This window comes from Aedes aegypti, chromosome 2, assembly GCF_002204515.2.
Source record: "Aedes aegypti strain LVP_AGWG chromosome 2, AaegL5.0 Primary Assembly, whole genome shotgun sequence".
Lineage (NCBI taxonomy): Eukaryota > Metazoa > Arthropoda > Insecta > Diptera > Culicidae > Aedes > Aedes aegypti.
Window position 1 is genome coordinate 373,940,301 of NC_035108.1, and position 12,274 is coordinate 373,952,574.

General features: G+C 37.4%; 1 protein-coding gene across 2 annotated transcripts in view; it reads right to left on the reverse strand.

The window, feature by feature from the left end:
• The window catches only part of LOC5577299, an 89,817-nt gene extending 82,981 nt beyond the window's left edge, over window positions 1-6,836 (reverse strand). Inside the window, exon 1 of one of the 2 annotated variants that reach the window (XM_021846720.1) lies at window positions 6,654-6,836. The gene's annotated coding sequence lies outside the window, so the exon portion shown is untranslated. The remainder of the gene's footprint in view (window positions 1-6,653) is intronic. The other variant, XM_021846719.1, reaches the window with a different exon arrangement.
• Window positions 6,837-12,274: the final 5,438 nt, after the last annotated feature.

The window sequence follows — 12,274 nt, forward strand, 5'->3', positions numbered from 1 at the left end:
TGAACTCCAAAGGCGGAGTTTCGAAAGAATTCCCGGCAGAACTCCGAAGATGTTTCCGGAGGAATTCCTGGTGGAAATTCCCGCAGAAATTTTTCATTTCAGGAAACCCCCGGAGGAATTTCTGAAGGAAACCTTCGGAAAAAAATCTGAAGGCATTCCTGAAGGAAATCCCCAGAGGAATTACTATTGGAAATCTCCTTAAAAATATCCTTAAAAATGGGAGAAATACCCGGAAAAAGTCTTTGAAAAAATCTACGGATGATTTTCTGGAGCCAGAGAAGTTTCTAGAGAAAATCCTGAATGAAATTTCCGGACAATTTCTAGACGAAATTCCCGGAAAAATGCCTGGTGGAAATCCCAGGAGAAATTTCGGGAGGAGAGGTCTTTATTGAGGAAATCCCCGGAGTAACTCCTGAAGGAAATCCCAGGAAGAATTTCTGTACGAAATGGGTGCAGGTCTTTCGGCCGAGTTCTGTTAGGCCGAATGTTGTTGGGCCGAAGTTCATTAGGCCGAATGCCATAAGGTCGAAATGGCCGTTAGACTGTTAAAATATTTGATCATTTACTACTATTTTAAATGGTTACCACATTCATCAGTTGATCTTTCTTTTAATCAAAGGCTGTTCCTTCTAGTTATATTTCATAGCGGTTATTGTTGACTTCTAGGTAACGAAAATTATCTTGATCTAACAATTAACAAGCCATTCGACCTGAAAATTCATCCGACGGCTTCTAGGTGCTCCTGACCTATCCCTGTTAATTACCCATTCGACCATACGGTTCATTGGTGCTATCGGCCATTTTCGGCCTAATGGGCCTTTCAACCTAACGACCCTTTCGGCTTAACGGCATTCAGCCTAATGGATTTCGGCCAAACGGGATAGAACCGAAATCTTCGGAAGTGCTTATTGAGGAAATCTCCGGAGTAATTCCTGAAAGAAATCCCAGGAAGAGCTATTGAAAATCCCCTGATAAATTCCTGGAGAAAATTCCCGGAGGAGTAAATCTCAGTAGAAATTCCTTGTTTAAATCCCAGGAGAAATTCCTGGAGTAAATCTCCGTATAAATTCACTCAAAAAATCCTTGAAAGAATTTCTGGAGAAAACCCTGAGTTCTTTGAGGATATTCCCGAAGGAATTCCTGGAATAGATATCTGGAAAAATTCCTGAGGCAAGTCCCCAGAGATATTCCTGGGAGAAATCTTCAGATAAATTCTCTGAAACTGTTTCCGAAGAAAGTTCTGAATAAAATCCTCGGAGGAACTTCTCAATGAATTTCTAGATGAAATCCCCGTAGGCATTCCTGAACAAAACCCCTTGAGGAGATCCCCGGAGGAGTTCCAGGAAAAATCTTCGGAGGAATTCCTGGATCAAATTTCCGGAAAAAAAAATCCCGGAAGAATTCCTTGACGAAACCTCCGGAAAAAATCTTAGTGCCAATTCCCAGAGAAATTTCTGGAGAAAATTTAATCCTTGGATTCCCGGAGAAACATTCTGATGAATTCTGGAGGTGTTCTGTATGAGTTTATCGAGGAGTGACCGATGGGATCGCGATGGAGTTCCTGTTTTTACCTACCTCAAATGAAAAGGAACTAGAGACGGTGGCAGTTTCAGCGAAAAAACTCCGCTGGTAAAAATCATGTGTCAAATCTTGGTCTAAAGCCTGTTCAAAAAAAAATGACCATCATACTGGTATAAAACAAAATTGGCACATTATTTGCAACACCTGTGCATGTTCCAATTTATAACATGGTCCAAACATTAGCACCAAACCAGGGATATCGACCACCGGCGAAGTTGCCCTAAGCTGAGGAGCAGGCAGTTGGTACGTAATGACATAAAAATATAAGAACAATACTAGATTTTTTAAACATGGCATACATATTTCGCAGAGAATTTTAAGAACAAACAGCTGGAATAATGTTATAATAAATCAACCGATAATTTTTTTTGCAAAACTGCTCTAATAGATACATTTTTGTTGGATTTTGATTTTAATCGATCCAAATATGTTCCAAATAAAACATAAATTTGGCTTGAATTGAAATATTTACCTCAAATAAGAGCATAGGGGCCTCCTTAGCCGAGTGGTTAGAGCCCGCTGCTACAAAGCAAAGCCAGGATCTTTTCGTAATGGAAATTTCCTTGACTTCCCTGGGCATAGAGTATCGTACCGGCCACACGATAAACGAATACGAAGATGGCTAGTTGCCAGGCAAAGAAAGCTAATAACTGCGGAAGTGCTCATTGAACACTACGCTGAGTAGCCGGCTCTGTCCGAGTGCCAAGTTAAGGCGCCTACTTTTTCTTAGAATTACGTCCCCACTAGAACAGTTTTACTATTTACTGAGATTATTAACTGAGAGCTTTCTTTGCCTGAGTTGCCGTTTTCGCATTCATATATTGTGTGGCAGATACGATGATACTCAATGTCTAGTTCGTTCTCATTCGATTTTAGATCAAATTCTGAGTGTCATTTCGAAATTTGAATGAATTTCGTTGAAAACTGAGACTTCAAAACTTAGGGAACAAGTTCTTCAACGTTTTGAAGAAAATAACTGTGAGAAAAACAAGCAATTTATTCAATCATCAGAGTGTTTTCCTATGGGCTCTTGAGGGGTAGAGCTACTCTTATGACGTTAGATACATACATCAGCTACAACTTTGCCAAATACTGTTTTAAAATTTGTAAAAATTTGTACAAAAATAACTGTTTTGTAATATGCGCGAGCCCATTTCATAGCATGCAATAAAATCTAAAATAAATCGTACTGCCTTTACGAAACATTTGCACACTGTGTTTCGAAGCTCATTATCAATACAAAATAAAGGAGTATCGGCTCAAAAATGCTTGGTACTATAATAAGTATTTTCTAATATCGTTAAACGGGGCAACTTTTTTTTTTAAATAAAATCTGATTATTTGTGCATTTTGTTTTAAAAATATTTTTCAACAAATTTTCAAACAAATAATTTTATCTTAGTCGTCGATTGCAATCAAAAGATAGCACAAAGATTCATTTTGAATGTAGCTATAATTTTTAATATTCATCCAAAGCCAATTTTCGGTTTTGGAGTAGCCTTGATGATGGTTACGTTAACACATATAAATTCATAACCAAACTACTGTTTCCCAGCATTGCAGTGGGAACTGGAAATTCGATCTAAGAGACCATCGAGGTAGTCATGAAAACCAACTTCTACTATAGTTCTCCAAATCGATATCAAGATAATAAGGGAAAGTTAACTGTATAAATAAATGTATAACGAATAAAATCGAATGAATTACATAAAGTATATGGAATTCTTTAAAATCTCATCGTAGAATAGATGGTGTGTAAATGTTTCAAAAATGCTAATATCTCATAAATGTCTTATATTATTATTATTATTTATCTTTATTAGGGAGATTTTCAGCCCTTGGCTGGTTCATCTCCGTAAATGTCTTATACTTAAATATAAAGACTTATATGTTCTCGAGTGTAACGAAAAATGCTCTGACATGAAGTGTCATACTAATGCATTTTATGTTTGTATTCGTTTTGCTTAACTAATTATCAGAACCCTGTTAATCATGTATCGTATAATAGTGTGCGTTCAAAATCACATATTCGAAAGTCAAAAATAAAAATCTCAGAATATGCAATTAATGACTATTAACACAAATTGTACTCCACTACGAATGACTATTGACAATCTGTGTTGACAACAAAACCTGTCGTAAAAAGTATAATCTAGATTCGCGTCAAGCTGTATGAACTGACAGATCATAACCGAAGAATATCAATTTTCAACCCAGCACTTATTTTCGACCCATTCATACGACCGGCCTGCTTTGTATGGAAATCCGAAAATTGGCACACAATTCATGTAGGTCGAAAATAAGAACTTTTGCCCTCCAGAATGAAATTTCCTTCCAAGTTTGGTATCTGCTGACGATGGGTCACAAAGAATATCCAAGCAAGTGTGTATAAGAAGCTTGAATTCCTATTAGCATATAATCGTTCCATTGTCATGAATCTTTTCATGCTTCAGTGATGAAATGTCGAATCTAGGTTAAAAATTTTTTTTTTTGTTCTTATCAAATTTTTGTGGTATCGTATTTCTGATCGCAGAAAGTCTGAAAAGTCGTGCGAAGTGTTTGGTTACGTAGGTTTGGTACGTAGTTAGCTTTTCCATGCATTCTGTAAGAGTGAATTGATTTATATAGAATAATGTAAAACAAAAGATATGCCAACCAAAATGTTGACTAAGAAATTATGATATTTCGTTCATAAAGTTGTGAACCGCGTTCTATCAAAGCTACCCTCATTATCAAAGATACCTCGTTTTACGATACGTCAATTTTGAATAATAGTTGTAAAGCTAAGAACATATATTCGAAAAAATATCGAAAAATAAAGCCAGGCATTATTTTCACATCATCTGAAATCTTTTTATCTTGGATTTGTGGAAAAAATGGATACTACGAAAACTTTTGTTTTTGTATTTATTACCGCTTGTGCCACTATAGGAACACATGTGCCTATAGTAGCGCTATTTCAAATTTCTGTTCCTATAGTAGCACTAGCTTCACGGCGTCGGCAAAATACAAATCAAAACCGAATTTTCTACAAAACATTATATTTTTCCTTCAAAATGGAGATCAAAAGCTTTCGGTTGAAGTAAAAAGATTCTTGATTCATCAATTATTTTGTTTAAAAATAATAGCTTTCTCTTAGTAGTGCTACAATAGAAACAATATGTTTACCATAGGTTCAAAGGTGCTTAAACTTTGGGCAAAACTATTTATTTCTATATTTGAACAAAATCCAGCTGTAAATCATAGGTAATTAGATAAATAGCTCATAACCTGAATGTCAAAAATCGATTTATAACAAAACTACCGTAAAAAGTATGTAAAAAGCCGGAAAAATGGCCCTATATCGAATCTAGTACGAATATAGGGAACTGTCTACTAAGGGAACATCGACCTTATTATGTTTTTTGAGATGCCCCTTCTGCGTAGAGTCAATCTAAACAAAAAAAGTGTATTGAAATTATTGACCTTTTTGAATTATCATCGAAAAATATAATAATATAGAACTTTATTCCATTTTATGAGAGTTTGGATTTTAAATACCGAAGATCCATCGACAAAAACACCTTCGTAAATTTGTTTCATGAAATTACAACAAACTTGTACAAGTATCTTGTATCATAAAAGGTTTATTAAAAACAAAGTAATTTATGTATCCAATCAAATGTTTTATAACCTTTAAACATACAAATGGTAAATTCACAATAGCTATTACTCTTCAATAATGCTGTAAACCACAAACTCATGATTGTATTGTTTACTTTTAACAATACTAAAATATAATAAAACGTTGAAAATTTTACCCCGTATAAGCATTTACAACTATGAATAACTGAGCAACATTGAGCAAAATTTTTTTTTTATAAATTTCGAATATCTTTACAACATTTTTTTAATTTGGGTACTGTTTTGACTCATATTCCGAACACTTAAGACCAACAGTGATTTCCAATCCATCTGATAAGCAAAAATAAGCCGACGAAACTGAAGACGGCCTTACAGTTGAGGTCGAAATACGCATATCTGTCAATAGATACAAACTCTAGTGGGATTAACTGGTGTACATAGTATCAATTTCTGTTTTCATTTTTTCATACCAATTTGCTTCAAAATCAACCTCAAAAACCTACTTACTCAGCTTCTCATGACGACCTTGAGTGAAAGGTTCGTTTTTCTCATTAGAGACAACAACGCATGTATTCAACTTACACCATATTCAATATCCAACATTGCCAACGCTTTTCAAGCGACCATCAACGTAAATTTCCCAGTTTCCCATTATCGTCTGCACCAGACACCTACTTTAGTCGCAATCGACCCATCTTAATTTTTTCCAGACCAGACCAGATACCATCCATCAAGTAGTGTTTTACTTTCTATACGACTTGCCCATCTGTCGCTTATGTTTCTGTTACAGCAAGCTTCGTCGTGCCTTGAGCTGCGCAGCGTCCCACAGAATCATACCAGAAGAAGCAATTATCGATCGAGTGAAATGTGCGCTTTAATCCCGGTTTCGCTGACGGAGTTGATCACGTTACACTTTGAGCAGATAGCAGTTTATTGTTGTTGCCGCACTTACAGTCTTAACGGTTCGGTGGATTGATGAAATTTGTAACCACTTGTAAGTCACAAATCTTTTCCAAATTGGCTACAAGACCGTTTACCAGTTTGAGAATCCAATCGTCCAACAACAGTAGTTCCGTTCATGAAAATTACACGTTCTTAGAGTCACAACGCCACTTGAAAGATCGAAATTATGCCACACCGATCTATGTCACTGAGCCCTTTGAAACGTCTTCGGCCTGAACGAAACAAGCCACTTCAAGTGTTTTCCGTCCGCAGAACTGCAATAAAACCACTTTCGTCTTCTCCGATCGTACTCTTTTGTTATTAATCCAGCAAAAACAACCTCAAGCACAAGCACACTGTCTGTTCCACATTCGATGCGTTACAAGTGCTTTCCCAGTTGGAGCAACTTAAAAGCATAATGTTCCACTCGGAGTCTTATGATAATCCATCCTGCTGAGCACAACGTGGCACACACAACACATTTTTCTGAAAAATATTAAAATTACCGGCTTGGTGATGTTTTACTATTCACACGATCACTTATCGAGATGTCGTCGTCTTCTTCACGAAAACACACAGCGCGACTAGCAGACCAGTTAGTAGAGATACGACCGTTTTGCGCGAGGTCCAAACACGGAATGAACTTGAAACCAGCACCGGGATCGGTACCACTGGCAGACTGACTTCGGGTTTACCAATCTATGGCTCTATCGCGGCAAACGGCCTGGAACCAGAGGCAAGGCTTTCCGCGAATAACTGTGGAGAAAGACGGGGCGCGGAGAAATAAAGACGATCGGCACCGATGCACCGACTTCCAGTACCAACCCGAGTGGGCCCGAGGGGTTTCGGTGGGATGCGATTGTGGGGCCTTGCAGGCACGATGCGGTGCGGCGCAAATTCGGAAGCAGTAGTAACAATGCCCCCAGGATGATTGGGGCACTGTAAAAAAATGGAAATGATTCCTATTTGATCGGGATATTGGTTGGGTTTATTAATTAGTTTTATAAAATTATCAAATCTTATAAATCGAACCCCCTGAGCAGAATCTCAATAAATAGAATCAAGGCAGTAGATTTGAGAATTGTATCTTTTAATTTGTTTTAAGAAAATCGACTTAGAAGTTTTTTAGCAATTTTCCATTCCATAGAAACTGCATGTGAACCAAAATGTAAGCCAATCCTTTGCGAATTATGTTATTTTTTCTGTAAGACGGAAAAATAACTTGAAAACACAGTTGGAAAGTTTGAAAACAGTTGAGTTTTGGTGGGGGAACTTGCGTATTCTCGGCAGTCTAAGCCGATGCCGCGCTTCTTTTGTAATTTTCTCGGACATAAGCAGACAAATTACGTGTTTGTTTACATTCATGCATTGCTCAATCCTCTATCGATTCACACTGACAGACTTGTTAAACATTTTCTGGAAACGTTTTTACAACGCTGCGAACATCTCTTGTCAGTGTGACTGTTGTCGGCAGCCTCAATCTCTTCGGCAACTTTCCCATAAGCGCTGCCAGCGAATCTGTTCGGAAGCTCCAAATCTGTCGCATTTTGAGGCGTGTTCATTTGAATTGATGACATCTATGGCAAAATTGTTTGTTCCGTCTCGCAAATCTCGTCAACGGAAAGCTGACAGAGCAAAGAATCATCTGAATATTTTCGTTGGTGTGTTTTGATAGATAAATACTGTGTATTAGACGTTTGAAATTTGGTTGCCGATAATAGTCGAATGGTGCCGAAGCCGTAAGTTTCCCTATATGTACTTGTCTTAAAATCGTCTAAAATGTCACTTACATCCATTTTTGGGCTCATCAAATATCAAGAAGTTTATTTTGCATTAACCTAATTTGATAGCCATCTATCAAATCGGAAAAACGGCAATTTGAACCCACTGCACATTTGTCCCAAAGCCATATCAAGCAAGACAAAAATTATTGCGCCTAAACCGTCAATTTTAGATGCCGAAGACACCAGGCAAAGTTTCTCCATATTTTTCAGACATTTTTTTCCAGTGATGTGAAATAAGGGTGGCCTACATAGTTTACGATCAATTTTTTTTTTTGCTGAAGCATTTAGGTCTATACAATGTTCCACTATGTTTTAGAACAACTGATTTGGAGCAACTTTGACGAAAAACCCAAATTTCTTATGGTTCGCGAGTTAATTTTTTTTAAACAAATAAGTAAGGGTGGTACTGAAAAATCAGTTTTTTCTCGATAACTTTTTATACGACAATTTCTTGCAAAAACTTTGTTCCGAGCACTTTTAGAACTTTTGATATGCTGAAGAAGCTATTGTTCTTCATGCTTCATTCCACTTACTATGCTTGATATTAATACATATGTATTCAAATTCAAATGACTTTACATAAAGTTATTTCGGTTGCTTTAGCAACCTTTTTTCGCTTTCTTTACCATATAAATTTCGGTTTATGATGAATATATCTCAGAGCATTGATTTTTTATAAATACTTTGTACAAAACACTTTTAGTACTTTCAATTTTGCATATTTTTGCTGAATGCACCAAAGAGCTATCTCGATTATTTTTCAAGTTATGGACGATTTTTGTTTACAACATATTATTTTCAAAATTTTGCCAATCTCTTCAAACGAAAACGGTCCTCACAGTTTTTTCACCAAAACAGAGAAGGAGAGAATCTTTCTAATGGCCACAAAAGATTGTGAATACGTTTGCGCCTTTCAGAGATATCGGCATTTGAAAACAACATTTTTATTTCGAAGAAAATCTCTGATAACTCTGTAACCATAAGAGATAAAACCATACGGGCTACTCTAATTTCATATCACTGAAAAAATATCTGAAAAATATGGAGAAACTTTGCCAAAGACACCTTTTATGCCTTCCTAGATATGGCCTTGGGGCCAACGTGCACTGGGGAAGCGACGGGAAACCTTGACAATTCAAAATGATCACCGCGAAAATCGTTTTCAATAAAAATATCTGCCAAAATAAGCTAAACAACAGAAAGCAATAGAGGAAAATGGTGATATTCTATTACATTAGGCATCTGTAGTTTCAAACAAGCGAGTTTGTATAAAATGTCAGTCAAGTGTGTGAAGATATTTTTTACGGTACACTTCGTAGATTGGATACTGGCTATACATGTACTTTTCTTTGATAGTCTCATCTTGGAACAAACCTTGATTTAATTTAAAACAAAAATACAAAAACCATGAATATTGCTACTCCCGGCCACGCCCATCTTCACCGTAACTTGGGATAGGGGAAGGAAATGCTGTAATTTTATGAGAGGCCACCAGCTCAGTGACGCCCTCATAAATCTACGAAGTTGGGGGTTGGTAAATGCATAAGTTCAGGATTAACACTAAAGCTGGTGATGAACCCAGAGCGTTTGATGTTTAATGTTTTGATTTTAAACTTTTGAATGCCGGCAATCAAAAGAGAGAACCAAAAAATTATTTACAACTAATGGTCCCGACAAACGTGGTATTGCCATCAAGTAGGCTGTTGAAAAACGCCATAGAACGTCTTGTACAAAATGACAGTTTTGTTCACTCCCATTTTCTCGACTTTGCCGTTCAATATCTTGCACTTTTTATAGATACAAACACGTCGAAACAGTTTAGGAACATAACTATGGAAAAATTGTCAATATCCAATAGCCCGTTTTCAAGCCATTTCGTGACATACAAACACCACTCCATTTTTATTTATATACTAGTGGGCCCGGCAAACTTCGTCTTGCCATCAAGTAGGCTGTTGAAAAACGCTATGGATCGCCCCATACAAAATGACAGTTCCGTTCACGCTCGTGTTTTCCGACTTTCCCGGTGAATATCCTGGGATTTTTATACACACAAACACGTCGGAACACTTGACGAACAAAACGGAAAAATAATCATTCAAATCGGTTGACCCGTTCGGGAACCATTTCGTGACATACAAACACCACTCCATTTTTATTTATATAGATAGAAGATATGAAAAATAAAGTTACCCGTAAAAAAAGATAAATAAACACGCGTTCGATGCTAGTGAGTAAAAAGGGCTCTAGGGCCATCCATCAAAAAGAAATAACACTTCTTCATCAAAGTTTATAAAAAAAAAATGTTGGCCTTTTGTTTCAATTTTCTTACAGTTTGACATTTATATTAAATTTTAAATGGAATATTGGATATCTGAGTGATTTTCAGATCTGCTGTTTAATTCTAGAATTATTACCCTTCCTAGCCCGGAATAGATCTTTTATTTTCAATCGACTTTTGCTAAAAAAACACAAATAAGTTTAATGAAAATTAGACTTACTGAGAGTGGGGTTTTCAAATCGGACGTTCAGGTTCATGCATGCTTCTTAGTCACATTGTTTACAACTTTAGCAAAAGAATTAATATTTTTCAAAAGGCTTCAGGCATTTTTATACTTAACCCACATCGACCTGAGTTTAAAAAAAGCGTTTCCATTAGCTTGGCACAGATGTTCAGATTTGTAGGATCAATCAAATGCAGGAAACATAGTTATCCAATTCAATCGTTACTCAAAAAGTTCAAACTGATGAGTTTACTTAAAATTCTTTGAAATAGTGGCCATAATATAACCGATTCCGGAAAAATCTATGATTTTAAATTTGCCTACCTCCAAGGGTACAAAAACAAAGACAAAATCCACATTTTTTTTCCGCCGACATTCGCCCTCAGTGGCCGGCCCACTGGAGTCTGCCGTACTTCACACAATTAATAAAATTCGCATCATCACGCTCGAAAACACCATAGACATTCCGGTCTGCCACAATAATCAATATTTTATACAGGGCGAGTTTTTATCTTAGCGGATTATATCATCCGTAAAAGGCCCTATTTACAGACGCAATTCACTTCGCGGAAAACGTCATTGTCACATGTCACAATTGTTCCAAAGTAAACAAACTCTTCAACAACTTCAAACACTCCCATCAGCCACTACCTCAGCATCAACAACACATGCGACCGTGTGATGATATTGTCGTTTCTCTATTGTCAGCCCTCACGAAAACCAGCATGGTATTCGTCGACGAAGGGCTCCTCGAGTGGTATCAGTCTGTAAAGTAGGATGCGTGACAGTATATTGTACGCCGAATTCAGCAGGGTAATTCCTCTGTAATTGGCGCACTCCATTCTGTGTCTTTTATTGTAGATTGAGCGTATGAAGCGATTTAACCAACTTTTAGGCATTTCTTCGTCATCTGATACCTTCAGAATAACTCGCGTGTATAAATTGGAAAATTTGCTCACTTCCGTGCTTGAGAAGTTCGATCGGGATTTTGTCCTCCCCAGCAGCCTATTAGTTCTTCCGCTCGCTGATAGCCTTTTCAACCTCTCCTATGTTTGGTGGGTCCACAGCTTGATCTTTGTCGTCAATGTTCATCCTGTTTCTCGCTACATTTCCATTTTCACCGTTCAACAATTGCTGGAAGTACTCCTTCAGCCTGGCAGCCACAGCCGTTTTATCTGTCAGCAAATTCCCTTCTCGATCATTGCGCATGGCGGGCACTGGTACGGTATTGTTGCTACCGGGTATATTCCCAGATCCTGGCGTAATATTACTGTAAACATTATCCCGAAAGGAGGACGTGCGTCGTATGAAGAAGTGAAGAGTTTTAGACCAATCAGTCTGATCTCTTCTGAAATGTCTAGAACGCATTACCGATCATCACATCCGTGATGCTTATTTGTCAAACATGCCTCTTCATGTGAATCAACATGCTTACCAATCTGGAAAGTCCACTGTGACTCTTTTACACAAAGTTGTATACGATATCGAGAAAGCATTCGCTCAAAAGCAATCCTGCTTGTGTGTTTCCTTGGAGGGTGCCTTTGATAACGTGTTTTTCGATGCCATACTAGAAGCTACACGAAACCATGGACTACCTATAATGATTATCAATTGTATCAAATGCTCAAAAACCGATTTGTGTGTTTGCGGATGCCCCCAAGGGGGAGTCTTGTCACAACTTTTGCGGAATCTCGTAGCATGCGCTATGGAGGCAACTCAATCAGTGCGGTTTTCCAACTTATGGATTTGCCGACGACTATCTGGCTTTAGTAGTTGGTATGTGCATACCCTATTCGACCTTTTCACTTCACTTTCCTAACAGGACATTTACCATACAAT